General features: G+C 49.2%; 1 protein-coding gene and 1 long non-coding RNA gene across 4 annotated transcripts in view; one reads left to right on the forward strand and one right to left on the reverse strand.

Annotated features, from left to right (window-relative positions):
* LOC144334487 (uncharacterized) overlaps positions 1 to 3,544 on the reverse strand; it is an 8,042-nt gene extending 4,498 nt beyond the window's left edge. The window contains exon 1 of the long non-coding RNA XR_013404370.1: positions 3,276 to 3,544. This is a non-coding gene — a long non-coding RNA (uncharacterized LOC144334487). The remainder of the gene's footprint in view (positions 1 to 3,275) is intronic.
* Positions 3,545 to 3,682: 138 nt separating this feature from the next.
* PKNOX2 (PBX/knotted 1 homeobox 2) overlaps positions 3,683 to 27,171 on the forward strand; it is a 269,178-nt gene continuing 245,689 nt past the window's right edge. For all 3 annotated transcript variants that reach the window (XR_013404364.1, XM_015116040.3, XM_077964597.1), the window contains exon 1: positions 3,683 to 3,708. The gene's annotated coding sequence lies outside the window, so the exon portion shown is untranslated. The remainder of the gene's footprint in view (positions 3,709 to 27,171) is intronic.

Consider the following 27,171-nt stretch of genomic DNA (forward strand, 5'->3'; position numbering starts at 1 on the left):
ACTTGAAGGCCATGCTAAGGAGTGTGGCATTCAAGGTTCTTCTTTTTATTATAAGGCCCAGTAACTTTTCAGGTGAAATCCTATAAGCAATGGAAAGCTACTGATGATTTTCAGGGGAAACCAAGGTGTGATCCAACCTTTGTTTTAGGAAGAACATCCTTCTGCAAGTGTACAGGAGGGATTGGAGATACTGGAGGCATTTAGACCATTTAGAAAATAATCAAAATATTCCAGGTGGCTGGTGACAAGTCTGTCAACTAGGACTGGAACAATGATGGAGAAATATGTTTCATTCCGTTCAATCCAACAAGCATTTCTTTAATATGTTTTCTGGATTGTGCACCAGACCAGGTTTTAGGGATCCTAAGATGAAATCAGATATTGTCCCCATCTTCAGGGAACTCACAATCTATCAATATTCATTAAAAATAATTAAGTTGAGAGTGAAGGGAACTGGTAGTTGGGGGTATAATGAACTAAATTGTGCCCACCACCCAAATTAATATGTTGACACCCTAACCCCCAAGGGTGACTGTATATGAAGACAGGGCCTTTAGGGAGGTTAAGCGAGGTCATAAGGGTAGGCCACAATCCAACAGGACTGTCCTTATAAGATGAGGGAGAGACCACCAGAGCTGTGTCTCTACCTGTGTACACAGAGAAGAGGCCACGCGACGGCACAGTGAGAAGGTGCCATCCACAAGCCAGGAGGAGAGGACTCTCCAGAAACAACTCTGCTGGCACCTTGATCTTGACCTTCCAGCCTCCACAACTGTAAGAAAATCAACGTCTCTTGTTCAATCCATCCAGTGTGTGGCATTTTGTTATGGCAGCTTGAGCAAACCAATACAGCCAGGTCTTAAATTTTTATTCATAGTGTGACATTGGCAGAATTCAGTTGGGCCGTTGATCACCCACATTGGAAGCTTGGAGGAGACAGCATGGGCTGGTGTGGGCTGCTGATACCACAGATAAAGTGCGGGTAGAGTGAGAAGAGGGCCCAGAACCAAACAGGAACTCCAACATTTAGGAGTGATAACTAGGATTTGTAGAAACTTCTATTTGTTTATAATGTCAGTGTGTTGACGGTTTATACAATACAACATGTACATTCATCTCCATTCTCTTCTTCATCCTCAGAGGGATGATGGGGAAGAAATTGTAGAGTATCTGTAGTGAATTCTTAATTTCTACTCTATCTCTTCTCTACTCATTGACAGAGCCAGAACTGAGATGTGGAACTCAAGGAATTTGACGTACTGACAACTCATTTGTTCATTAATTATTTACTAGCTTGTGTCTTCTGTTGATTCCTGTATTATCGCTACTTAATGTTTTACATATTGGTGCTTTGTCTTCTTCAACAAATGAACGCTTCTTGAGGACAGGAGCCATAACCGGAGCCTCTTTGCTTCTGCTGTTTACTCTTAGTGCTAGCACACAGCAGAGCTTCTGGTGGGTGCAGGGAAAATATTTGCTTTCCGTGATTATAAAAATGATGGTTATATTTTGGATAATCATTTTTTAAGCTCTTGCAAATGACAAAAATAGTCAAAGCAAGATATATTTACTTAAAACTACGATGTGCAGTTTAAAGCACCAAAAAGGTATCAGTGAAAATCATAATATTTAAAGACTCCAAAAATTTTAATAGCTCGTGGCAATGGAGCTCCCATATCAGGAAAGTGTTGGGCATTGAACTAGATTTCAGAAAACGAGGGGTGTGACAGGTGTAAATCAGTGATGCAAGGCTGTTGCCTGCGGTCCTATTTATGGCTCACTGACACCTCTCTGATGGAGTGAATTCAGCCTGATTTTCCCCTCTGACTCGGCAGGCTGTAGCAACTCACTGGGAGCCATGGGAAAGAGAGAAACCCCTCCCTCCAGAGGTCCTGGGCAGAGACAAATGGATCTCCCCTCCCCCTCCCTTATCTGAAGAGGGCTTCCCTCTGAGAGTTTATGGCAGCCTGACCTCCAGCCTCTGGGTTGGAGAATCTGGCCGCTTCTGTACCACATAAAAAGGGCAAGTGCATTCATTATTATTATATTATTATACAATGTATAATATATAATAGCGATTATGCTGTCAGCAGCCAGAGACTCTGATCAGATCAGAGGCTAGGGTGACATAAATCCACCTAGTGAAGTTTTTGGAGGTTGTGTGTGAAGGTGAGAGGATTCTACTTGGTCTATAATGGGGGCTACCACTGAAGAGTTTCTCCCACAAGCAGCGGTGGAGGGTGGATTTGGGGGTACTGGGAGGATCTGGACAAACAGTAGTGTGTGTATCTGGGATGTGATGTAAGCAGGATCTCAGCTGCCTCTCCTGAGCCAGGCAACGCTAACAGCTCTCATCCTTGCCCATGACGGAGGCAGGTGAGCAGCGACCCAGAGGCCTGAGAAGAGCTCAGGGTCAGCTTCGACTTCTTGAGTCAGATTCTTTACTGAAAAGCCGGTGGCTGGGTTTCACTTTCTGCTTTCCCGCTTATGTCGGTGTCTTTGTCTGGGCTTCATCCAGGCCCCCTGCCTGGCCTGGGGTCAGAGGATCAATGGCTGCCTGACTGGCTGAAAGGGCTCCTCTATGGGGAGCAAGAAACAAACTTCCAGAGGCAGAAGGGGTTCTCTTGTCCCTTTATGCGGAGGGCCATGTGCTAAGTTGTGGAAGCAAGCATGCGTGCTCTGGTGTGTGGCTCGTAGTAGGACTGTGATCTCTGTTGAGTGAACGGAGGCACTTGTGGGTCTACACATGCCTGCTTTTGTCTTCCACTGTAGACAGCACATAACGAGCCCATTTCCGCCCTGATGTAGATGAAGCCACCCCAGCAGGCCCAGGCTGAAACAGCCCAGCTGGTCTCTCCCTATATGACTGCACCTCAGCCCCCAGAACTCTGGGAACTCACTGAGTTTCTTGAGGACTTTTTATTAGAATGAAAATAGCAGTGGCTTAGAGCAGGCTTGCCTGACATTTGCAAAGAAGTACTATACTGACAAAACCTCTCCACTCTTTCCTCTCTCCCTCTGCCCCACCTTGAACCAGACATCCCGGGAAGCCCCCAGCAGAAAAAGCTCTTGAGACCAGGAATAACTAACCAGAGTGTCATCTGAACACCTTTTCTGGGGCCAGGGTAATGAGAATTATTCAAATGCAATCATAAAAATGAGGCCAGCCAGGCAGGAAAGGGGGAGGGGGAGTGCTGGTGGAAGGAAGGATTTCTTGCCCGTTTTAAGTTTCATCATTTCTGGGGAGTTCTCTTGGGGTCCACAGAAAATCTCACCTCATCTCAGTCCCCTCAGCACCGGTGAAATCTTGGAACTCGGCCCCGGTTGTTCGCTAAGGGGGACTTGGCATGGAGGAGGGAGGGTGCTCCTGAGTTCCTGGGGGTCCACCGTGCTCCCCATCCGAGGCTCCTCGCGAGTGAAGCCGCTTCTCCAGGCCGCCCGCCTCCCCGCCTCAGGAGCAGGCCCGCGCCCGCCGCCCGAGAGCCTCCAGTAGAGGGAGACACTCCAGCGGCTCCTCCGACTTGGCAGCGGCCGGGCCGGGAGTGGGTGGGGGTGATGGGGGGTGGGGAGAAAGGGGGAGTGGGGAGAGGGGAGGTGTGAAGGGGGGGTTCGGGGGGCGGGTCCCTGTGCCGCTGACGTCCCGAGCAGTGCTGGGAAGTATAGGCTGTGTTGTCACGCCGGTGTCAGTCTGATGAAGATTGGCATCAGGTAAGCTGTCATTCATTTCCATGTCAGAGACGCTTTTGCAGGCGGCGGCGGCGGCGCGGCGGCGGCTGCTGCTGCGGGCGGCTGCCTCAGAGCGCGTGTGTTTTATTCCAGTCCCCAAGCCAGAGTATTATTCATTGCGACAGGGCAAGGAGGAGAGAGGGAGAGAGGGAGGCAGCAGGGAGGAGAGAGAGGGAGGCAGCAGGGAGGAGGGAGGCAGGGAGCAGCGAGGGACGGCGGGAGCGTACAGAGAGAAGCTGGGGAAGCGCCGGGAGAGCGCGGAGCGGAGCAGCGTGAGGGGCGGCGGGGCCAGGCACGGAGGCTGCGAGAGCCCCGCGGGCCGCCCGCTTCCCTGCCCGGCCAGCGCTCAGACCCGCTGCCGCCGCCGCCTCGCCGCGCTTGGGCCCGTGGCCGGCCGCGCATTGTCCGCGGGTGCAAGGAGCCTGGCTGCGGACTCGGATCGCCGCGGGCCCAACCCCGTAGCTGGCGGGCGGGGAGCTGTGCGCCGGGAGCGCCAGGGGACCCCAGAATAGGAACAGGCACGCCGGCCGGAGACCGGGTGCCGGAGGCTCCCGGCTGGGCGCTCCGCGGGGCAAGGCTGGGAACCGCGGGCAGGCTCCAGGTTCTCTTTCTCCCGGCTTCGGGCGTCCTTGGGGCCGGCGCTTATTCGGCGCCACTAGCCTAGAGCTGCTTTCCAGCGGCTGGAAGCGGGAGCGGTCCCAGGCTGGGGCCGGGTGACCGAAGGAGTGGAGGAGCCGCGGCCGCGGCCGGCCGGGCCTGGAGAGGCAGGGCGAATGGGGGTTTGCGGGCGGATCGGTGCAGACAGGGGAACACCGGCGGGGTCCGGGCAGCCAGGAACTGAGGGACTACGCGCAGGGACCCTCACCCAGGGAGGAGCGAGAATGTGTAGGGTCACCGGCTTTCCGTGATTGTTGGGGATCTTTGGTGAGGCGGGCGTAGGGGCCCGCGCGAGGCTTGGGAATCGGGAGCCCTTCTGGCTCGAGAACTAGGGGATGAGTTCGTAAAAGAGGGGACGGAAAGCGCTCGGGAGCGGAGAGCTGAGGGGGATGGGTCAGGGTCCCGAATCTGCCGCGCAAAGTTTGCATTTCTTTCGGGTTAGGTGACGGGGCTTTCCTGGCTCCCGATCCCCAGGAAGAAACGAGCGAAATGGGCCGCCCTTTCCCGGGGCTCTTCACCGCGGAGCCGGGGGTTTCCGCGCGGTGGGTAGACTCTGGTTGGGAACTGAGGGGTAGACGCTTTGTGGATCGGCCCTGAATTAGGGCTGGGTTTTAGGACCAGGCTAGAGTTTGGTTTATAGGATCCAGACTGTTTACGGAATCGGGATTGAAGGGCCGATAAGTAGTTTACACGCCGGCCAGAGCAGAGTGCTGGAGGTCGGAGTTGGGGGCTGGAGAAACGGGTGGCGTTTTTAGGATTCAGTAACAGGATCACAGCTTTTTCTTGTGGTCGAGGCTATTGGAATTTGGGGAGGGTCGCACGCGGGGGTCCTGGACCTCTGCGTGTGAAAAAGTGTTTAGGTAAGCGACGAAAGTAGTTGATCTGAGCCGTGGCAGGGGAGCCCCGAATTTTTGCTGCTTCCCCCCGAAAGTGTTTCTTTAGGAGGAGAGGACTTGGGCCACACAGGACCCGGTCCTAGGAGAGCGATTCCGGGAAGCGGACAGATCGAAGAGACCTTCTGGGCGAAGCGGCAGGGCAGCCTCGCCGGGCTGGAAGTGGATCGGAGGACCCGACCCAGGCGGCTCAGAGTGCTCCAGGAGCCACTTGGGTCTGCGGGTGCAGCGCGGCGGGGCGGGAACGGTGGCCCCCAGGGGCCGCGGCCTGCGATAAAGGCGGGGAAGTGGGGGCAGCGCTAGCAGCGAGGTGCCGCAGTGGGCCGGGAGTCTGGGCTGTGGCCCAGGGTAGGACTGGTTCGAACTCCAGTGCCCTGATTGGAGCCGCTTCCTGTGCTTACCCTCGCCGGGCTGAGAAGCCCACAAACCCGGCCTTTGGTGCACCCGGGGGAGAAGGAAGCTTGGGGTGCCCTACTGTCATCTCTCCTGAGACTTCAGGATATTGGCTTTTCGGGTTTCAAATGCTCTATAACTGGTGGAAGCCAAAAGCTTCGCATTTTAGGCAGATTAGACGATCTTCCCCGCCCCAGATCTGAGAATGATGGTGTTCAAACATAACACGGTCTATTACCCAAAGCCCCTGCCCCTGCCCTCCTGCTCTCTCTGCCGTTCTGGCCTTCTGAGGCCCCAGAACCTTGGTGGAAGCGAGGAGGGAGGGTCCCGTTTCTGGTCTCATAATCTCCCACTCCGGCTGCATACCCATAGCTTAGGCCTAGCTCTGGGGTGTGGGATGGGAAGGGGTCCCGACCAGGGAGGTAGGTTATTCTCTGGGCATCTAGAGAAAGAGTGTGGGGGGGGGCGGGGGGAGGAGGGTATTGAGGGGAGGAAGATTTGAGATTTCCTCCTTTTAATATTAAATCCACCTTCCCAGCCCCCTGCACCCTTGGCAGGGAGAGCCAGACAGCCCTTACAGGACACGGAAGACGCACGACCCACGACCCACGAGTGGCCTCAGCGGCCCGGGGCGCGGCGACTGCCGCCGCGGAGCTCCAAGGCTGTTGTTTTGCAGGCTTGGAATTCGTGAGAGCTCTCTCCCGCTGAGAGCCCGAGGGGGGAGGGAGCCGTGACCCCACGGAGACTCCCTGGTCACCGCCTCCCCTTTGTGAGCGGGAAAGGCATGAAAGCCAAGAGAAAGAGAGGCTGCTCAGAATGAGGGGCAGGGGGTTACTGGAGGGAGATGGGCCCGACCACCGCTCACAGTAAAATGCCTCGTGCGAATTGCACTGAAGTATACCCAACTTGATACTGGCTGTTTTATGATCCGCTCTGGGAGTTTACTGCTCTCTGCTTTAAAGTCTATAGATTGCTTTAAGTTAATGAAAGTGCTGCTTTCCAAAGGGGCTTTTATTGTGCGGCAGTGGCAAATCCAGTACCTCCCCTTTACTCTTCCAAAATGGGTCTGTTTAAAAAGAGGGAGCTTGCTGGAGTTCCCACATGGACACAGCTTGGGGGAGGTTGCCATGTGACAATGGAATTAATAAAAGTTAATGTCCAAGTGATTCTGTAAGACGAGTTTGCTTCTTTTCCAGTCCGGTTTCATCTGTTCATTTTTGTGTTGCCTTTGGGCTGTCACTGAGTCTGCCTTTAAATGTTGCTTGGTGCCTCCTCAGCAGCCTCTCCCAGCATTGCTTTAGGTAGGCATGACCCTGTTCAATTAAACCCAAACTGGATTTCAGGATTTCAGCCCAGCTGCCAATTCCAACTGCAACTAAAATATTTACTCGGGGCTGGAGGAGGGGCTCGCCTCGCGTTTAGTAAGATAAACGTGTTTAAATGGCTGGGAACCTTGAGAAGGAACAAGGCAGGCTGGTTTTCAGTGCTTTTTGCTTTTTCAGTCTGTTTGGCACAAAAGGTGAGATGACAAGGTTTTTGACTAGGTCCTAACACAGAAACTGCAGTGGGCTCAGGCTGTGGCTTTGACCGCATGTCATAACCATTTAAACTGTGGTTAGTTGTTCAAAGCTCAAAGCTTCTCCAAGCTGGGTTTCATTAACTCTACACCAGTTGCCTGGAAGTTCAGTAGCAATAAATTGTATAAACACATTTGAAGTAAGTTAGTGATGAAATAAGGAGAATTACTGTCTTGTGAGTGGAGAATCCTGAATTCATGGAGTTCTAGCTTAACTGGAAACATACCTCCTCTCCCTTGGCCTTGAAGTTTATGGGTGCACCAGAGTGTGTGTTAAATTTCTTTCTGCCATGTCCATCTTCAACCTGGGCTGTAACTCATTAGAGACCAAGGCATGCCTAGAAAGCAAAACGGCTGGATTTTAAAGGGGTCTCTATTAGCCTGGTTTAGGAACCAAACCAGACCGATCGACCTGACTTCCTTACCTTCCGCGAATCCAACATGCAACGTAAACAGCAGCGGAGCAGGACAAAATTAGATGTCTAAATGTTAGAGTCTTAATAATACTGCGTTGTTAGCATTTGAATTTGTTTTTATTAAAGAAACAACCAATAAAATTTATAGGCTTCCAACATGTTGCAAGACTTCTTGCTATTTATTTAGTTCCCCCCTCCCTACTTTCCGAAATTCTATCTCTAATCTCAGACTTTGTTCCCGATTTATTTAATCTGGAGCACATTTTCTAAATTAGTTCGAGGAGGGTGAGAAAGGCTGTTATGAGTTTTCCCTTTTCCTATGCTGTGTGGCACAAGGACTGCGATGCTGTAAGATATATATAAACGTGTGATGCAATTGCTGGAGGTGACGGCATGTGAAGCCAAGTGTCTGGATCAAACAAAACGCAGATCCGAGTATGGAGAGGGTGAAAACGATGCTGCAGAGGAAAAACTGAGGAAGTTCTAATGGAAAATGAAATCATCATGAACCACGTTAGCCTGAGTCTAGCCAACACACCATGCTTTGTATAAAACACTTCACGTGAGATCTGTGACTTATTGAAGATTGAATTATATTGAGAAGCAGAATTTAGAGGGAGGAGCTCCACGGGCTGGGTTCTATCCAGGCAGCATGGCCAGGATTGTTGTGATGGGGATCTGCTAATTTAATTAAATCTAATACCTGATGGGAAAGGGAGGAAGGAGGGAGGGAAGTGGTGGGCAGATAATCAAGGTTGGCAGGTCGGCATGCTGAGCTAGTGTTTAGGCTGAAATTTAGTGGCCTGGTCTCTTTTCACTCTGTTATTGCCTGGGCTGCATGACTCCAGGGGTCATCTAGCTTCTGGGCCTTGGTTTCTTCATCTGTAAAGTAGAATGTATCACACACAGTTCTCACTAGGGTGAGAAGATGGGCCCGATCAAGCACAGGCTGCGCTCTGAGTAAAGAAAATGGGAGACAGAGGCTTCTCAGCAGCAAAGTCACATTCTTCGGTGTGTTTTCTTTCCTCGCCTGGCTCCAGGACCTTCCCCACAACTCTCAGCAGTTCTTAGGCTATAGTAAAGCGGCTGGATTCCTGCCTTGCATTACATCCTAGAACTGGAAAGGCCTGCTGTGATTCCAAAAACCATTTACACTTTACCAAGAGGGGCAATTTTGGCTGAGCTGGGGGATCCAGCCCGCTTCTTCCAAATGGTGTTACCTGGAATAGCTTTCACGCATCAGATGAATGCAGAATCTGACTTATCAAAAATGCAGTCCCTTCTCTTTATTCCACTGGGAAGGCAAGACTTGAGCCCTGACTGGTGTGTGTGACATCTGGTTGGCTGCGGCGGGGGGTGGGTACTGGTCTGGAGCTAGCCATGGCCTGAACCTTTCTTAGCAGTCTCTGCTGGCAGATCAAAGCAGATTCTGGGCCAGAAAGCCCAAGAAGTTACACCCGGCACTTACACAAAACTGTGTGCGCGCTCATAGACTCCTTCTGTTCCGGTGTCTGATTTGTAAAAGCTAGCTCTGATCCTGGAGACGCGGCTCCGGTGGAATGCTTGTCTTTAATTCTCCCTAGTCTGTGGGGATTCCTTGGGGTAATTTTTCCTCCGCATATCCTTCTCAGCCAGTCACGGGCAACATCTTAGTCTCCATTTTGATTGGGGGTGGGAGACAGGGCTGGAGATTGAGGGAGCAACAGTTGGAGGCACAGTCTTTCTAACTGAACTCCAGCTTTTCCTCCCGTCCAGAACCCCCAGGAGAGAGGGAAAAGCAAGCCTGGGACAGCTCAGTTCGTCTCATGTGGTCAAGCAGAGCTTGAGAAGAGCTTGCTGCAAACGTGTTGTCTTCAGGGGGATCTGCTGTTTGGCTTGGATGCCTCACTGCAGGCCCGGCCTGCCTGGGTTTCTAATTACAAGAAGGACGTTTCTGCTAAGACCTATCTCACTAAAAACACATCCCTGTGTGTAATAAGAAACCCTAAACCAGGCAGGATATTTTAAAACTGAAGCAACGAAGATTAGATTAAGTCTCCACCAAACAGCTTCGTTCTTGTATTATTTTTGGCTGGAATGTGGAGAAAAGCAGCTGGCCCTGGGGCCCAGAGCAGACTCTGGAGGGTTCGGATAGGGCTGGGGTGGGTGGCGTAACTGTTAGTTCTCTGCTCAGTAGGAACCTGGCCAATTTGAGTACAGCTCAGTCAAGGCAGTGGGGGTGCCCAGTGGGGGAGGGGGAAGGCTGGGGTGGAGGAGGAGCCAGATCCAGATGGGCCAGAAAGCGGCCACAGAAGCAGCAGGTCACAGGGCACTGAGGCTTGTAAATCCTCCACCTCATTAGGATGTAGTCTTTTGTGTTCAACTTACGCCTCTGCTCACACCCCCATCCCAAACCTAGTAAACATGGCTTTTGGAGGAACATTAATAGACAGGATACTTTTCTAGGTGGAGAGAGGGAACAAATAGTTGTTGAAGATTCTTGGAAATAGAACCGAGTAATCTGGCATCATGGGCAGGTGTCCTGCCATGCTGGGGAGGGGCAGCATGGCATTCATCCATTCCCTTTGTTCTTCCATTCAGCAAATATTTATAGAGTGTCTTCTATGTCCCCAGCACAGTCCTAGGCATTGAGGAGACAGCAGCAAAAACAAAGCAAACACATTGCCATAAAGTCTGTCTTCAAGGAGCTTGCTTGTGGTGGGGCAGTGTTGAGTATGGGCTTTATTTAGCATCAGGCAAAACTTCATTTAGAGCCTAGCCCTGCTCTTACCTATCATATGGATCTAGACAAGTTGCTTAACATCTTCGATCCAGTGACCCCATTTGTAAATTGGGAAGTAAAAGCACATAGCTCGTAGGACCATTGAGAGGGCATCCGTTAAGTCCTAGCACGGTGTCTGGCACAGAGGAGAGGCTCAATCATGGTTTACTCTCCTCTGTCATGTTATTTTGGAGCTGATGATCCAGTTGGAGGATTATCCCTTTCCCTTTCCTTTTGCTTCCCCAGAACCTGGCTTGGGCCCTTTCCCGGGTCACTGGTACCTTCAACCAGCATTGCACAAATAGCCAGTCAATGCTGTGGCCTGGTGCTGCCCACTGTGCACAGCCCTGGCAGCGGCTGCAGTAGAAAACAGGTATACAGACCCTGAGGACACTTTGCGGACGAGGGGTGTTTGGGGTTAACGGTAGAGGGGGCACATACAACACACAGACATGAGAGATGATGGACAGAGGTGACGTGGAAAAAGCCACCAACCAGGTGTTAACCACAGGAGGCAACAGTGGGGCAGGACGTGGAGTGACCAGGACAGAGTGGAGTCACAGGGCAGACTTCTGGGGGGAAGGGGGTCTCTGCAGAGTGTTAGAGGAGGACTGGCTGAGCGGCCGGCCAGCGGGGAAGTGAAACATGAGCCTCCTAGGTCATGGTGCTCTGCGCTGTCCTGGGGACTGCAAAGGAGCAGCCTGGACTAGAAGGAGGAACTCAGCCCCCTCTGCCTATCCCAGGCGGCCAGAAGTGGGCTGTCCCTGCCCCAGGAGCACCAGGTAGGCCTCCTTGTTGGGGTCCAGTTTCCCTTACACACCGAGGGATTTCCGAGCCGGCCTTTCCATGTTGACTTCTCAATGGGTAGAACTTAGACCAGTGAGTTGGTGCATGAGGCAAACAAACTCGCTTCACTCCTTGTTGCAACATGGCTTTCTTACCTAAGATCCCCTTTTTCCCTAAGCAGAGAGAGCAGAGACTCTAAGCCCACATCCAGCCCTCTTCTGTCTCAGGAACAATGAAGCTGATCGATATCAGGGTGATCGGGATGGTGGAGAGAATGGGGTCGGGACTGGTAGTTTAAGGATGGTGGATTCCACTGTGGACTCGGCCGCTGACTGATATGTGACCTTCAACAAGGGACTTACCTTCTCTGTATGTCAGTGTCCTCACTTATCCAGTGAGGAGCTTGAACTTGCCCCCAGAGGTCCCTTTCTACTCAAAGTTCCAGGATTCTGGGTTTCCTCCCAACTGGATTGCTTCGTGGCCAGGCAATCATTAAAACCACCGCCACCGCTGCAAATCCAAGCAAAGAATCATGATGACATTCAACAGACTGCAGAGGCTTGGCCTCTGTGGTATAGAGTCTTAAGGGCAGTGTGGGGGCTGGGGATTGGTTCTGACCCTTCTGATGGCCTGCCTGGGACAAATGGATGTGTCCTAGCAATAGGGGTTGGCTCCATGAGGCAGCAATTTCAGTCTGAAGACTCACTAGCTTCTTCATAAAAAGCAACGTTTACTTTTCTTGTTGAGACAGCGTGGGGCTAGGGGAAGCAATACGGGCTTTGGAGTCAGATTCTGGGTTCTGACCCTGGTTCTACTACAGCTAAGCAGTGTGCACATCACTTAACCTCTCTGAGCCTCCATTTTCTTGGCCTTATAGGTAAGGATAGTAATACTACCAAGCATATTTAAAGCTGCTGTGAAAACTCTAGAAGAAAACATCTGTAAGTGATTGGCACTTGGCAAGCTCATGGTGAATAAATATTAGTCTTCTCCCCTAATAAAGCTCATTCTCACGTGCCCTTGTTTGAGCCTCTTAGCCTTGTGAAGCAGGTAAAATGGGCATTGTATCATTTTATAAGTAAGAGAAACTGGGGCTCAGGGAGTGGCTAAAGTGGCAGGTGCAGGAAGTGGGTGCAGATGTATCTGTTTGTAGTGATGGAACACATCATTTAGGGTAGCCCAGGCCTATCTTCTGCGATGATGGTTCTTCCTTTAGCCTTCTGGAGACAACACAAGCCACTCCTGAGCTCTACCTATTCCTCTCCTGGGATCTTTCATAAAAGAACCAACTGAACTCATCTCCTCCGTTACTCAAATCTTTGGCAAATGCTGGAAAGAGCTACTGTTGTGGAAACCAAAATCTAGAAGATCTATTTTTTACTTCCACAAAGCCATCAGTCTCAGGTGGGGCTGGGAGGGCCCGCACTAAGAGGTAGAGGTAGATTTAGGAGCAGGGGGTATCTCATGGCTGTGAGTGGGGGCGGTGGAGCTGCAGTGTTGCCTTGGTCTGCCAGCCCAGGTGTAAGCTGAACCCCTGGGTGGAAAGAATTCCCTCGGGGGCTCATGCCCGTGGTCATCAGCTCACAATCCAGACAGATGTCAAGCCCGACAGACACCAAGGGGAGTTTAGCCTGTTAGTGGTAGCATCTGTCTAATTCCTATTAGGTAAGAGGAGGGCACAGTCTCTCTGGGTTCCAGGGTAGCACAATGGGTCTGTGCTGGAGTAGTGGCAAGTGAGCTCCACCCCAGAGCTTCCCCTCATGGTCCTCAGTCCACAGTGCATTGTTAAGGAATGGACGCTCCTTTGTTCCAAGTCCTGTGCTAGGTCTGAATGTGATGTGACCCCCTCCTTCTGAGGAGCTGTCCTACCTTCCTCCCAGGAGACCTTCCTCTGTGGAGATTGTCAGCTCTATCTCCAGGTCCAGGGCAGGGAGACAGATGCCCAGAGAGTCAAGTATATGCCCCAGGCCCAGGGTCGACAGGTGCTTGTTCTCATTCTCATTTCCTCCCTAGGAATCCACCTGTCAATAGGTGTGGCCTGAACCCACTCTTTAATTAGTGCCCATTAGCGTGCTGTGGGGAACACTCGGTGGCCTCATCCTCTAGGAGCTACATATTTTTGATGAGGAGACCAAACAAAACGCACGTGAAATTGAGAACAAGCTTTGACCTTGACTCATCTCTTAGCTTCTCTGGATTACAGAATCCTCATTTTATACAATAAGCAGGTTACCCTTGACTCTCTTCAAGGCCCCTTTCAAGTCTATTCTTCTACAACTGTATGGGCTGTACATGCGAGGTCCATCAGGCACCATGAGTTTGTAGAAGGTGATAGCACACCAGAGAACACTCAGCCCAGCAGTGGGAAGGCCTGTCTACCTCCAGGCAGGTGAGCGGGTGGGAAGATATATTGCAGAGGTAGCTGGCTTCATTTATTTGTCTGCAGGGGCTGGGAGAGTGCTTGTTGAGAGGGACCCTGCGGAGTCCCCCAGCTTCCAGGAGGGTCATGGGGACAGAAATCAGGCAGGAGAGCCCGGCAGAGTGGGAACTCAAGACCGCTGCTCCCCTGTGACCCACACAGTGGTGGTGGAGGGAGCTCCTCTCCCGGCCCCTCTCCCACTCTGCCCCCCACCCACCGGCCCTGGGCGGAAAGAACTGGTTTCATAGTAGGGCAGCGGTCCCCTGGGGCCCTCTTGACTTGTGAGACAGATTCTGGAGGAAAGCCAAGGAGCTCGAAAGGATTCCTCCAGCCTTCCCTGGAGCCTGTTTCCAAGGAACCTGACTTAGTCTCCTGCACTGGCATAGCATCCCTTGAGAAGTCACCTCCATTCATGAGAGCCTCTTAGTGGCAGCAAGATGGAGGACTGCTAACTCCTGCTGACTTCCAGATTGTAGGGGAAGCCCCTTTCCAAGCTGGACATCTGGTCTCCTGGAATACTTTTCAAAGTCATTTCCATTGGGTTTGAGGAGAAGGAAGGAAGGAAGGGAGGAAGGAAGGAAGGGAGGGAGGGAGGGAAAGAAGGAAGGAGAGAGGGAGGGAGGAAGGAGGGAGGGAAAGAAGGAAGGAGGGAGGGAGGAAGGAAGGAAGGAAGAAGGAAGGAAGAAGGAAGGAAGGAAGAAGGAAGGAAGGAAGGAAGAAGAAGGAAGGAAGGAAGGAAGGAAGGAAGGAAGGAAGGAAGGAAGGAAGGAAGGAAGGAAGGAGAGCTTCAATCCCAGGCAGTCCTCCACAGAGCACCACTGGCTGCTGGCAGGGGTGATGGGAACTTCCTAGCATTTCTGCTGCACAGAGTCCTGGTTGTGGTGGCCCTGGCCTGGCTGTGGTGGAACTGGGCTCTGGGGAGAGAGGCTGCCACAGCTAGCTTGCAGGTAAAGGCAGGAGAAGGATGTTCCCTGAGCTCTGTGATTTCTGGGTAGCTGTGCAAGACCTCCAGCATGAAGGCCACAGACGAGTGGAGGCTCCTTTGCTGTGTGGTAGGCTCTGTGCCGGGCCCTGTGCTGGGGGCTGTCACCACTATTTTGTTGAGTCATCAGTGTAGACCCAAGAAAAGTGAGGCTCAGAGAAGGTAAGAGAATTTGCCCAAGGTCACCCAGCTATGAGTGAGACAGGCCAGTGTAGAACAAGCAACAGGTATGGGTGTGGGCCTTGATAGAGCCCTCTGCTCACTATGGGACCTTCAGAGCTGGCCTCACTTTCCCCGTCAGTCAGCTGGTGGCAATAACACCTACTGTCAGGGCTGTGGGGAAGATCAAGTGAGTGAATGTCTGTGGATGTGTTATACATGTTGTATAAACATAAATGACAGCGCCTACACAGTGCCTTGCATGTAATATGTGGGGGAGAAAATTGGGTGGCACAGACTATATGTTTCTTATTAGTTTAAAATAGAGTATACACACAAATTCACACGCCTTCTCGTACTCACTCACAGCGTGATGACAACCATGTTTAGGTGATTCAAAGCTGGCAGGGTGGCTTTCCATGACTTCCTTGTGGCTGTGGCAGGCATGAGTTCCCCTGGGATCCCTGAGCACCCGGTAGTTTTGCCAATTCAAGCTCAGAGTCAACCAGCTGGGACTGGGGCCTCCTAAGTGCCCGTGGTTGTTCTCATGTAGGTTTTCCCATCTAATCCAGTGTGGGAGGCTGTCAGGGGCCTGGGGTGAGGTGGGGGTTGGTCTCCACCAGGTCCTGTTGGCTTGAAGCAGGCCTTGGTTCCCTTCTTGCTAGTCACATTCACTAGATAGATTTTTACTGAGTGCCTTCTACGTGTCAGACCCTGCGGAGGCGCTAAGGATATGACCGTGAACTAGACAGATGGGTTCCTGTTGGGAGGGCTCACAGACCATGGGAGAGGAAGACATTCAAGTTCTGTGGGTAATTAGTTAAACCACAAGAGCCATCCAAAAGTCCAGGAAGCTGTGAGGGCCTCAACAGGGAGCATGACCTACTGTGGGGGTCCGGGGGGTTTTGGAGGGCATTCTGGAGGAAGGGAGCTTCAAGCTAAGGCATGAAGGGAGACTTCCCGTGCACTAGGTAAGAGCAGGCACAGGAACTCTAGTCACCTCGGGCTGGCCTGGCCTGACCTCATGCTGAGTTTTGTCCCTCCTGTGGGGCCCTTCCTAGGGAGAGTGTGGACCAGCCCCTTCTTCCCCAGTGCCTTGTTTTCCATCCCAGGCAAGGGCAGAGCAAGGTGAGAGGAAGACAGTCGGGCACCAGGAGAATGCTGCCAGGGGTTCTGCTCTCACCCGAGCTTCCCTGTCGCATCACAGAGCAGGATGCAATTCCCACACCCCCTGTCCCCCTCGTCTGCCATCCTATGCTCCTTGAGGACGTGGTTTTCAGGGAGCCTTTAGAAAATTCAGGCATCCCTTCCGCATTCTTCCTACAGCCCCAGTTAGGGCCCTGGTGATACCCTAGGGCTTCCTTGCAATGCTCATGTTCACGGTTTACCTAAGTCTGATTTCTGGAAAGCCCTCATGGGCAGCAGCTGTGATGGGGGGAGAAATGACTCAGCCCATTTTGCTCAGCACCAGCCACAGAGGGACAGTGTCTTCTGAGGACTTGGTGCAGTGACCAGGGCTGTGTCTTCCCTTTGGAAACACTGAGGGAAATTTGTGAATATTTTGCAGTCTTGTAATTTGGAGGGGGGCAGTGAGGAGAGGCAGCAGAGGGAGGCTAGAGAAAGACTGATGGATTTAAGTGACAAGGGCTATAAATCCACAGTTACATGGATATGAAAAGGAAAGCCAGTGGCCTCCTGCCTAGGGTTCGGGCATCGTCAGAGTTAGCAAAAGGTACCTGCTTTGGGCTCAGGCAGGCAGGGGTTAAAGCCCAGCTTCTGCTGCTTGCTGGCTATGTGATCCTGCGCAACTTCTTAACCTGTCTGAGCCTTAGTTTCTTCCATTTTGTGAAACTGGAGTAACAATGTCCCTGTGCAGAGGATTCAGTGAGGTAACAGTAAAGATCCTGCTCCAGTCCTGGCCACGGAAGGTGCTCATATGTGTGAGTTCGTTTCCCGTCACTTCCTTCTCTCTCCCCACCGTGCTGCACGGGACCCAGGTACCCCTTCAGAGGCAGGAGGCAGGAGGACGTGCGAGCAGGAACGCTGTGGGCTGTGGGCCTCTCTGGGGAACACAGCTAGAATGGCTGACTAAAGATCCTGAGCTGGCTGGGACAGCAATGTCAGAGCCTGGGGAGGCTTCACAGAAGCAGGAGAAGCAGTGCTCTGGGTGTCCTGGAAGAACCAGGCAGCACAGGTGGCCTCAAGGAGGGCTGTGAAGCAGAGAATCTTTGTAACTGGGAGTAGGAAGGAAGGGAGGGAGAGAGGGAGGAAATGAACATTTGTGAATTGTCTACTGTGTTTTGACATTGAGCGAGGTACATTAATGCTCATATTTTTGATTTTATAAATTTAGAAGCATAGAATCTTCAAGTCAGAACATCTCAGAACGAGAAAGGACACATGAAACCATCCATCCATCCATCCATCCATTCCAACCATCGTATTTTATATGTGGGGAAACTGAAGCTCAGAGAGGGACAGTAACTTACCTAAGGTCACACAGGAAATCAGTGGCAGAGGGTTAGAAACTGTCCAGGGCATGTGGTGGCTTACACCTGTAATCCCAGCACTTTGGGAGGCCGAGTTGGGGGATCACCTCAGGTTGGGAGCAGCCTGACCAACATGGAGAAATCCCGTCTCTACTAAAAATACAAAATTAGCTGGGCGTGGTGGTGCATGCCTGTAATCCCAGCTACTCGGGAGGCTGAGGCAGGAGAATCGCCTCAGGAGGTGAACCAAGAGGTGGAGGTTGCAGTGAGCCGAGATCGTGCCACTACACTCCAGCCTGGGCAACAGAGCGAAACTCTGTCTCAAGAAAAAAAGAAAGAAAGAAAGAAAGAAAGAAAGAGAGATAGAAAGGAAGGAAGGAGGGAAGAAAAAGAAAGAAGAAAGGAAAAGAAAAGAAAGAGAGAAAGAAACTGCCTAGGGCAGGGCAGTTGGGGCAGAGCATAGTCTTTAGAATCAAAGACTGGGCTTAACTACAGAAACACTTGCTATATGACCCAGGAAAACTTGCCTCCTGAGCCTCAGTTCTCTTATCTGTAAAATGGTACAGTAATTCTCAACTCAAGTGGCAGCCAGGACAACGAAAGGAGATAGCCGGTGTAAAGTGCGCGGTGTGGTGTCGGGCTCGGATGGCACAGGTCCTTTGCCTTCAAGCCTTGCCCTCTCCCATGTGTTTCATGGCTCCGGCCACACCTGTAGAACCAACCAATGAACCCTGTGTTTGTCCCACCGTGTGTCCCCTGGGCTTAATGAACAGAAGGCCTGAGGATTTATTCATTCTTTCATTCACTTATTCCTCAAGTATTTATTAGGTATCCTGAGCATGTGCCCAGCATTATCTTGGTGCCAGGGATGGAAAGGTGAGCAAACTCAGGTGGCTTCTATCCTGATAGGGTTCACAGTTAGATGGCAAACAGAGACGTTACTTTTTAAAAAATCACACGAATAAATGTGAGAATATGAGTGACACACGAGCTTTGAGGAGAAGAGCCTAACACTGTGGGAGCGTTCTTCAACAGGAAGATTTTATCTGGAGAGAGCAGGGCAGGGCCTCCCTGGGGAGTGATGTTTGAGCTGAGCCTGAAGGGAGATAAGGCAAAACTGAGAAAAGATGGAAGGAAAATCGCGTCCCAGGCAGGGGGAACATAGGGTTGAAGGCCCCCGGCAGGGAGGAAGGGCTGTGCCTGCAAGGGCTGACAGGCAGCCGGGGGGCTGCAGCAGAGGGGCGGGTCAGGTGTGAGTCACTGAGCTGTGCCTTAGAGGAGCTTGCGGGAGAACCCCTGGAGTCTGACTCTGAAGCAGGGCTGCACCTGCGGGGAGAGGTGGGTAAACTGAGTCTGAGATTCTGACATGGAGACCAGGCCAGCATTTGGCTATAGTCCTGGACAGAGAAACAGATGTTTCCAAGCCTCAGTTTTTCTGCCCCTAAATGAACATAATGACAATAAAAATTATAAATAGATTGCAGATCCATGATGGTGGGGGTGGAGGTAAAAATGAACAAATGCATTAGGTATTTTGCCCTCAGCATATATGTGAATGGCATCAAATTCATTGACGTTAAAACTTAGATGATCTGGGTTTGTAATTGAACAAAAGCCAAAGTCCACCCTGTGGCTGAATCTCCGCCTCCCCAATTCATGTCCTGTCACTGTCCTGCTCACTCCAGGCACACGGGCCTTCTAGACGCCCCTGTTGTAACTGAAACAGCCATGCATGCTCCTGCCTGAGGGCCCCTGCACGTACTGGTCGTTCTGCCGGGAGCGCTCTTTCCCTGGATATCTGCATAGCTTGCTTGCTTGCTTTTTCAGGTTTCCCCTCCAATATCATCTTCTCAGTGAGGCTTTCCTCATTTCCCATCTAAAATGAAATCCCTTTTGTCCCCTCCCTGGCTCTCCCTTTCCATCTTTATTTTTCTTTAGAGCGCTTGTTGGATTCTGTCTCTTTTTTTTCCCCTCTGCTCTAATCTGGAATAGTACTTGGCTGTAGTAAAAGCCCAGGCAATGTTTGTGGAATGAATGAATGAGTGAATGAATGGGGAGAGCTGTTTGTTCGTGAAATGATGTGTCAGGTTCATTCAAAGAGGCTTTTACCCTTACTCTGAAATTGACTCATGGAATGTCAGAATTGGAAGGAACTAAGTCATTGGTCTTTGAGCAACTCTCATTTAACAACTGAGTAAACAGAGGCCCAGGGAGGTACTTCAGGGGCTTGTGAAAGGTCACAGAGCTTGGAGCCAGAATGAGAACCAAAGCCTCTGGGATTTACTCCAGGACTCTTCACGAAGCTTTGGCTTTTTTGCATGACACAGCTCCTGGGGAAAAAGGGGGTTTGCTCTGTGGTCTCCAGCTTCCCGGTGTTCTGCTTCTGGGGCCACATGGCCTGAAGGGCTGTAATTTCACTCCAAGATCTCTGGCACTGCTCCTTGGGCCACCATGCGGGATGTTGGTAAAGGCAGCTATTGGCAACTAACAGGCAGACATACTTCTCTCCCAGGAGGTAAAATGAATGTTTTCTGTCAAGGTCAATCTACAGGAAATGATTATTTAGCTCTGACTTGGTGGAGTCTGCGTAAGGTGGAGAATGCAAGAAGTATCAGATTCTAGTCCTGCACTTCAGGAACTTCTAGTTTAGCTAGGGAGACAATGCTTACTAACATCAATGCTAACATTCAAATAATGCTAGCAAACATTAACTAGTGCTTACCACATACCAGGAACTGTTCTGAAAACTTTATGACTATTCACTTATTCAGTTCTCACTATGACTCTATGGGGATGTTGCCATACCTCTTTCACATTTAAGTAAACTGAGGCACAGAGAGGTTTAGCAACTTGTTCAAAGCCACACGGCTAGTAAGAGGAGAAGCCAGGATTTGAACCCAGGTGGTCTCTCACCAGCACCTATCCTCTTATACATTAAGTTAAATAACAGCACAAGACAAGAATGCGAGATGCATTACAAAGCAGTAGAGTGAGGTCAAGGGAGGAGGTTACACTGCAGGCTGGAGTAGTCTGGGATGGCTTCCTGGGGGAGGTGCTGCCTGAAGGAAGCAGAATGTTTGGATAGCAGGAGAGAGACTTTGCCCTCCTGGTTTTCCATCCTCAGGTGGAAGGGAACTGTGGTTAGGAGTGTCTGATGAGGGACTTGTGGTAGGGAGGAGTCTCCTCCCTTAATATATACATTTGGGAGCAACAGACCTGAACAAGATCATTTACCAGCTGCCCAGTGAGGGCTGGGAGCAGGACTTGGCACTGGTCTGGCCTCTCTCTCCCATAGAAATAGTTCCCCATGGGCTTGTGTCATGGGGGCTTTGCCTAGCTTGGTAGAGGAGTCTCTTGGTGAGCCCCTCAGGATCTAGCCTTCTTAAATGTTTGGGAGATTCAGAGAAGATCCTCTAAATGGTCTCCAAAATGCCAAGATGGCTGCTCCTTCTGTAAAATGGGCCAGTAACCCCATGCTATGGGGGTGCAATGAGCATTTCATGGCTTAATGTTTTTAAGGAATCTGGCCCATTTGCCTTCCGTTACAGACTACTTCCTTTCTCTGTCCACCTCCCACAATCCCCAGTTCAGCCCAGACTGGCTACCCTCAGTCTTAGCTTGGAGCTGGGACACAGTGAGGTTTCTTTGATCATGTGACCTGGCTTTTTGGGGCTGCACTAGGGGACAGGCCTAAAGCTGCTCTCCTCAGTGGAGTTACTGATAATGTCCCTCAATTATGTTTGCATTCTAAAACTACATTTGCTTTGTTTTGGAGCCATAAAGCACGAAGAAGTCTCAGTCGGAGGTTGGCTAACCATCCCAGTTTGCCCACAATTGTAATGGCTTTCACACTGAAAGTCTGTGTCTGGGGTCCCCCTCCCCGTCTCAGGTAACCTGGGCAGGCAGTTTGTTGCCCTATGAGTCAGGAGAGAGGGAGAGAGTGTTGTGGAACTGAAGGCTCATGCACCCACTAAAGCCTGTCCCATTGCCCCCTCTATGTGGCTGAATTCCCCAGAGACAGGCAGATAGATGTCTATGGAAGATCTAACTGAAAGGTAAAAGGCTTTGGCTTTAGACGGACCAGGGTTCAAATCTCCCATCAGCTGTGTACCATCACCTTGACTTTGGCCGAATGTCTTAAGTTGAGCCTCAGTGTCCTCATTTGTAAATGTGGGGACTGCAATAACTATGTCATGGTGCTGTTTTGGGAGTCGAATGGCCCAAGGCAAATAAAGTACCTGGCATATTACAGATGTTACATACAACAGGCTAAGCCATCTGAGCCATTACATTTATTCCCAGTGTTGGGTTTGGATGGGAAGAAATAGCCTCTTTGTCTTAGGAAAGCTGGGTTGTGAAACAGGCCTCCCCAGCTCCTCCAAATTCATGGCACCTCGCCCATTTCATAGCACTGTCCTGGCCTGCCAGCAGCTACAGAGAAGGGCCTGGGGAAGGACCCTTGGATTTTTTTTGTGGGGAGAGAGGTGAAGATAGGAGAACTGCCGTTGTCCCTGCCCTCAAGGCTGGGCTGAGGGCCAGAATCCTGGGGCTTTAAGTGTGTCTTTTTCCCCTTTCCCTGGCTTATTTGACTTTCTGGAAAATAGGAAGGCTCATTACTGTTGGGAATCAATGAAACTTGCAAGAGGGACCGCGGAGAGCCTCTGGTTAAATTTGGCCTTCTCCGATATGAGGACCTTGATGCCCAGGGAGGTGGTAACTCATCCCAAGATCAGCACCCAGGCTTTCCCGGCCCCTAGCCCAGACACCTCCTGGTTCAACAGGCTTGGGAAGTCCTTTCAGCTCCAAGGGACAAGGCACATGGTGGCTGTAGCATGCAGTGAATCCTTTTTCTGAAAGTAGCTTGCCTGCTTTGAGGATTATTGGTGACGTATGTTAAATCCCTGGCCAGCTACCCTCTGCCACTTCAGCCTACTCTCTGAGCCACCTCTCTCTAATGGAGGGTGAGCTATGCTCATAAGACACTGACTGTTTTTTTAATTAACTTTTTTTTTACATTGACTCTTTTAAATGATCACGAACTAAACTAAGAAGATAAACACCATTTCTAAAGACATTCTAAAATTCACAAAAAGGTGATTTTTTTCAGAGCGAATATTTTTCTGGATTAGCCACTACAGCTGACCTTGCTGAGCTGAGGGCATCAGTAGATTTCATGTGCTCAATGAATGGAGTGTTCGTGAAGTGCCAGTGTGGGCAGGGAACGCTTGCATCCAGAGTGGGGAATGTGAATGGGCTATTACTCTGAGCAAATGTGATCTGTTTCCTGTGGGGGTTTCTTCTGTTGCCTGTGGACCCTCCATTTGCCTCAAATACATTTTCAATTTATTTAGCGCCCACTGTGTTCTAGCCACCATGGAGGGAGATAAAAGATGACAAGATTTGGTCTCTACATGAAGGAGCAGACAGTTTGAGTGGGGAGAGAAGCATGGAAACCATGGAAAGTTTAACAATATTGAAGGAGTTACGTCACGATACCCGAGGGCAGTTCCTCACAAGAGATGTTACAGGACAGAGAAGACTCATTCCCAAATGAGCGACACTCATAAGAGTGATGCTCTCAGAGGAAGGACAGAAAGTGGACTGCAAGGATAGGGGAGACTTCTGGAAGAGGTGGATGGTGTGGCAGACCCTTGACACTCATTCCCCTTCAGCAGGCTTGGAATGTGGGGATGACTATCCCCATTTTCACATATGGCAAAGGCCCAAGCCACACAGCTGGTAAGTTGTGATTTGGAATTCAGACCCATCTGCATCCAAACTTTTTCCATTAGAAACCCTGTCTCCCATGAGCCAGGCTTTGAAGGTTGGGTGGGATTGAATAGACAGAGAGAGGGGAGCCATAAACAAGAGTGTGTGTGAGCAAGATAATGAGCAAAGACCCTACTGCGTGGTGGGGCACTGAGTCCACCCGGGTGGAAAGAAGAAAGCAGCCTGCTCTAGGGGAGCATAGCCCGCAGCACTGGGATCCTTGCTGGTTAGAGGCTGGAGCCTCTGGAACCTGCCTGTGCTGATTGCCATTCCCTGCCCTCTGCTCAGAACCTCTTCTCACACCCAGGAGCCTCTGATTGCTTTCCTGGCCTTGCGTTGGAGGCTGGCTAGGCTGGCATCTGTCTCCCAAGAAGACCTAGTAAATCCCCAGTGATAATAGGAATGACAGCAAAACCATTCCGCATCTGTAGAATACTTTTCCATCTACACAGTCTTTACACTTGAAACCAGAAACAAACCGTGAAGAAAGACATCATGATGGGTAGGCAAGGTCCAGGGCTCAAGGAACTTCTTCTCAGACCTCAGAGGACAGGCCAAGGACAAGTGCCCTGGCGGGTTACTCACTGTTTACCATTTCATGTATGGTACCTTGCACATAATAGGTGCTCAATAAACATGCGTTGAGTCCCACCCTGTTTGCAGGTACCTGGTTCCAGCACCTCTGCAGAAAGCAAGCAGCATCCCTGACCGTTGCCTCCTGGCATTTGTTCATTGTCCTCAGCCCTGCAGCTCTGTGCCCAGTGACTCCATGTTTCAGCCCGAGTCAAGGCTGTTGCAAAGCCTGTGTACATTTACAGTTACTGAGTTTGAGCTTGAAAGAAGTCTGGTTTCATTTGTTTGGTTGGGCTCTCTGAGTTCAATTCATTTTACATAAGAAATTACATAATTAACTACACTCTACCTTTTCTATTGTCCTTTTCTTGGTGGTAAAATACGCATAACATAAAATTTGCCATTTTAACCATTTTCAAGTATGCAATTCAGTGACATTACATTCACACAGTTGTGCAAACTCCACCATATATATTTCCAAAACATTTTATCACTTCAGACAGAAACTCTGTACCTAATAAGCAATAACTCTGCATTCTGCCCTGGTAACCTCTCATCAACTTTCTGTCTCTATGAATTTGACTATTATATATGCTTCATATAAGCAGAATAATAATATATTTGTCCTTTTGTGTATGGTTGTTTCACTTAGCATAATGTTTTTAAGATTGATCTGTGCCGTAACATGTATCAGAATTTCATTCCTCCTTATAGATGAATAATATTCCATTGAATGTAGACGCCACATTTTGTTCATCCATTCATCTGTTGATAGACATGTAGGTTGTTTCCACTTTCTGGCTATTGTAAGCAATGCTGCAAGTATTGCATATCAATACTTACATTGATATGCAAGTATCATTTGAGTACCTGTTTTCAGTTCTTGTGGACATATACCTAGTAGTGGAATCGCTGGATCACATTCTAATTAATTCTAAGTTTAACTTTTTGAGGAACCACCAAACTATTTTCCACAACAGCTGCACCATTTTACATTCCCATCAGCAATGCACAAGAATCTCAGTTTTTTCACATGCTGACCAACATTTGTTATTTTCTGTTTTTTTTTTTTTTTTTTTTTTTTTAAATTGTAGCCATTATAGTATCTCATTGTGAAGATAGAATGTGAAGTGGTATCTCATTGTGGTTTTGATTTTCATTTTCCTAATGTTGAATGATGTTGAATGTCTTTTCATTATTAGACATTTGTATATCTTTTTTGGAGCAAGATCTAGTCAAATTCTATGCCCATTTTTAAATTGGGTTGTTTATGTTTTTGTTGTTGTGTTGTAGGACTTCTTTATATATTCTGGATATTAACCCCTTATCAGGGAAAATACGCAAATATTTTCTCCCATTCTGGAGGTTTCTTTTTTACTTCATGATAATGTCCTTTGGAACAGGCACAGTGGTTCATGCCTGTAATCCCAGAACTTCGGGAGACTGAGGCAGGCAGATCACTTGAGCCCAGGAGTTTGAGACTAGTCTGGGCAACATGGTGAGACTCTGTCTCCACAAAAAAATAAAAAATTAGCTGGGCATGGTGGCATGTGCCTGTAGTCCCAGCTACTCAGGAGGTTGAGGTGGGAGGATAGATTGAGCCCAGGAATTTAAGGCTACAATGAACTGTGATTGCACCACTGCACTCCAGCCTGAGTGGCAGAAAGAGACCTGGTCTCAACAAACAAACAAAAACAAATAGATGTTGTCTTTTGATGCACAAAAGTTTTTAATTTTGATGAAGTCTAATTTATATATTTTTCTTTTGTTGCTTATGCTTTTGGTGACATAGCTAAGAATCACTGTCAAATCCAAAGTCATGAAGATTTATCACTTTTATTTTCTTCTAAGAGTATTGTAGCTTTAACTCTTATATTTAGGTTGTTGATCCATTTTGAGTTATTTTTTGTATGGGGTGTGAGGTAGGGGTCCAAATTTATTCTTTTGCATATGGAAATCAGTTTTCTCAGCACCATTTATTGAAGAGATTGTTCTTTCCCCATTGAATGGACTTGCCCACCTTGCCGATGATCAATGTGGCCATAGCTGTTTGGCTTTATCTCTGGACTGTTGACTCAATTCCACCAGTCTAGATATCCGTCCCCATACCAGTATCATGTTGTTTTGATTACTGTAGATTTACAGTAAAATTTAAAGTTGGGAAGTGTGAGATTTCCACATTTGTTCCTCTTTTTCAAGACTATTTTAGCTATTCAAGGCCCCTTGCAGTTCCATTTGAAGTTGAGATTAAATTTTCCACTTTTTTCAAGAGACTGTGGAATTCTGATAGGGATTTCTTTGAATCTGCAGATTGTTTGTTAGATGTATTGACATCAAAGCAATATTAAATCTTTCTATCCATGAACATGGTATGTCTTTTCTTTTCTTTAAATCTAATTTCAGCAATGTTTTATAGTTTCAGTATACAAGTCTTTCATCATCTTGGTTAAATTTATTTCTAGATTTTAAAAAATATGCTATTTTAAATAGAATTGTATTTTTAATTTTCTCTTCAGCTTGTTCACTGCTGGTATATAGAAACACAAACTGTATACTTTGCTGAATGCTTATTAGTTCTAGTAACTTTCTTGTGGATTCTTTTGGATTTTCTATATACAGGGTCATGTCATCTGTGAATAGAAACAGTTTTACTTTTTCCTTTTCAATTTGGATGCCTTTTATTTCTTTTTTCTTTTTTTTTCCCAATTACTCTGGCTAGAACTTCCAGCCAATATTGAACAGCAGGTGAAAGAGGCATCCTGTCTTATTTCTGATATTAGGAGGAAAGCTTTCTTTCTCACCACTGAGTATGATGTTAGCTGTCTACTGCCCTTTTGATGATGGGTCACTCTAGTGGCCTGGACCAGGTGGGAATGGAGGCACCCATCTGATTTATTACCCCACAAATGGGTTTCTCCTGATGGAGAATCATATTTGGAGTCTTGTTCAGAGCAAATACCCACTAATCAGAAAATACCAATTTCATGGGGGCACTAATCACACTGTTAAAATGTCAGCCGAACTGAAGCTCAAACATTTGTTAAGCTCCTACTATGTTGCAGGCACTTTTATTACCTCATTTGATTCTAAAACAGCTCTTGGAGACAAGCTTTTTATTATTACCACCCCCATTTTAGAGGGGAGGAAATGAATGCTAAGAGAGTGAGGTGATTCATACAGCTGGTAAGTGTTCATAGGAAGTTAGGTGTATGTGGCAAGTTTTCTGATTTGTAAATGGACTTGTTTTCTATCCAGTCATTCTCAAGGGGAGAGAGGACTGCACGCCTTTGTGGAGTGAATCAGAACCTCCCTGGGGGTGGGTTGGAGAACTAGGGAAGGCTTTCTTAAAGATACTGCACCTCTCAGCCTGTTCTGATAGATCATGTCTTCTGGAGTCTTTCACTCCCATTAGAAATTCATTGCTGCAAGGATTCACTGTGACTGACAAGAGCTTGCTGCAACTCTCAGAGTGTGCCATGGTAAAAAGCTTGTGAGTCACTGCAAACTATAGCATCTTCTTTCTTTTGTGATGTTGGTGTTAACAGATGAGTCTGAGAGACACGTAGAGTTGA

Source organism: Macaca mulatta, chromosome 14 (genome assembly GCF_049350105.2).
Source record: "Macaca mulatta isolate MMU2019108-1 chromosome 14, T2T-MMU8v2.0, whole genome shotgun sequence".
Classification (NCBI taxonomy): domain Eukaryota; kingdom Metazoa; phylum Chordata; class Mammalia; order Primates; family Cercopithecidae; genus Macaca; species Macaca mulatta.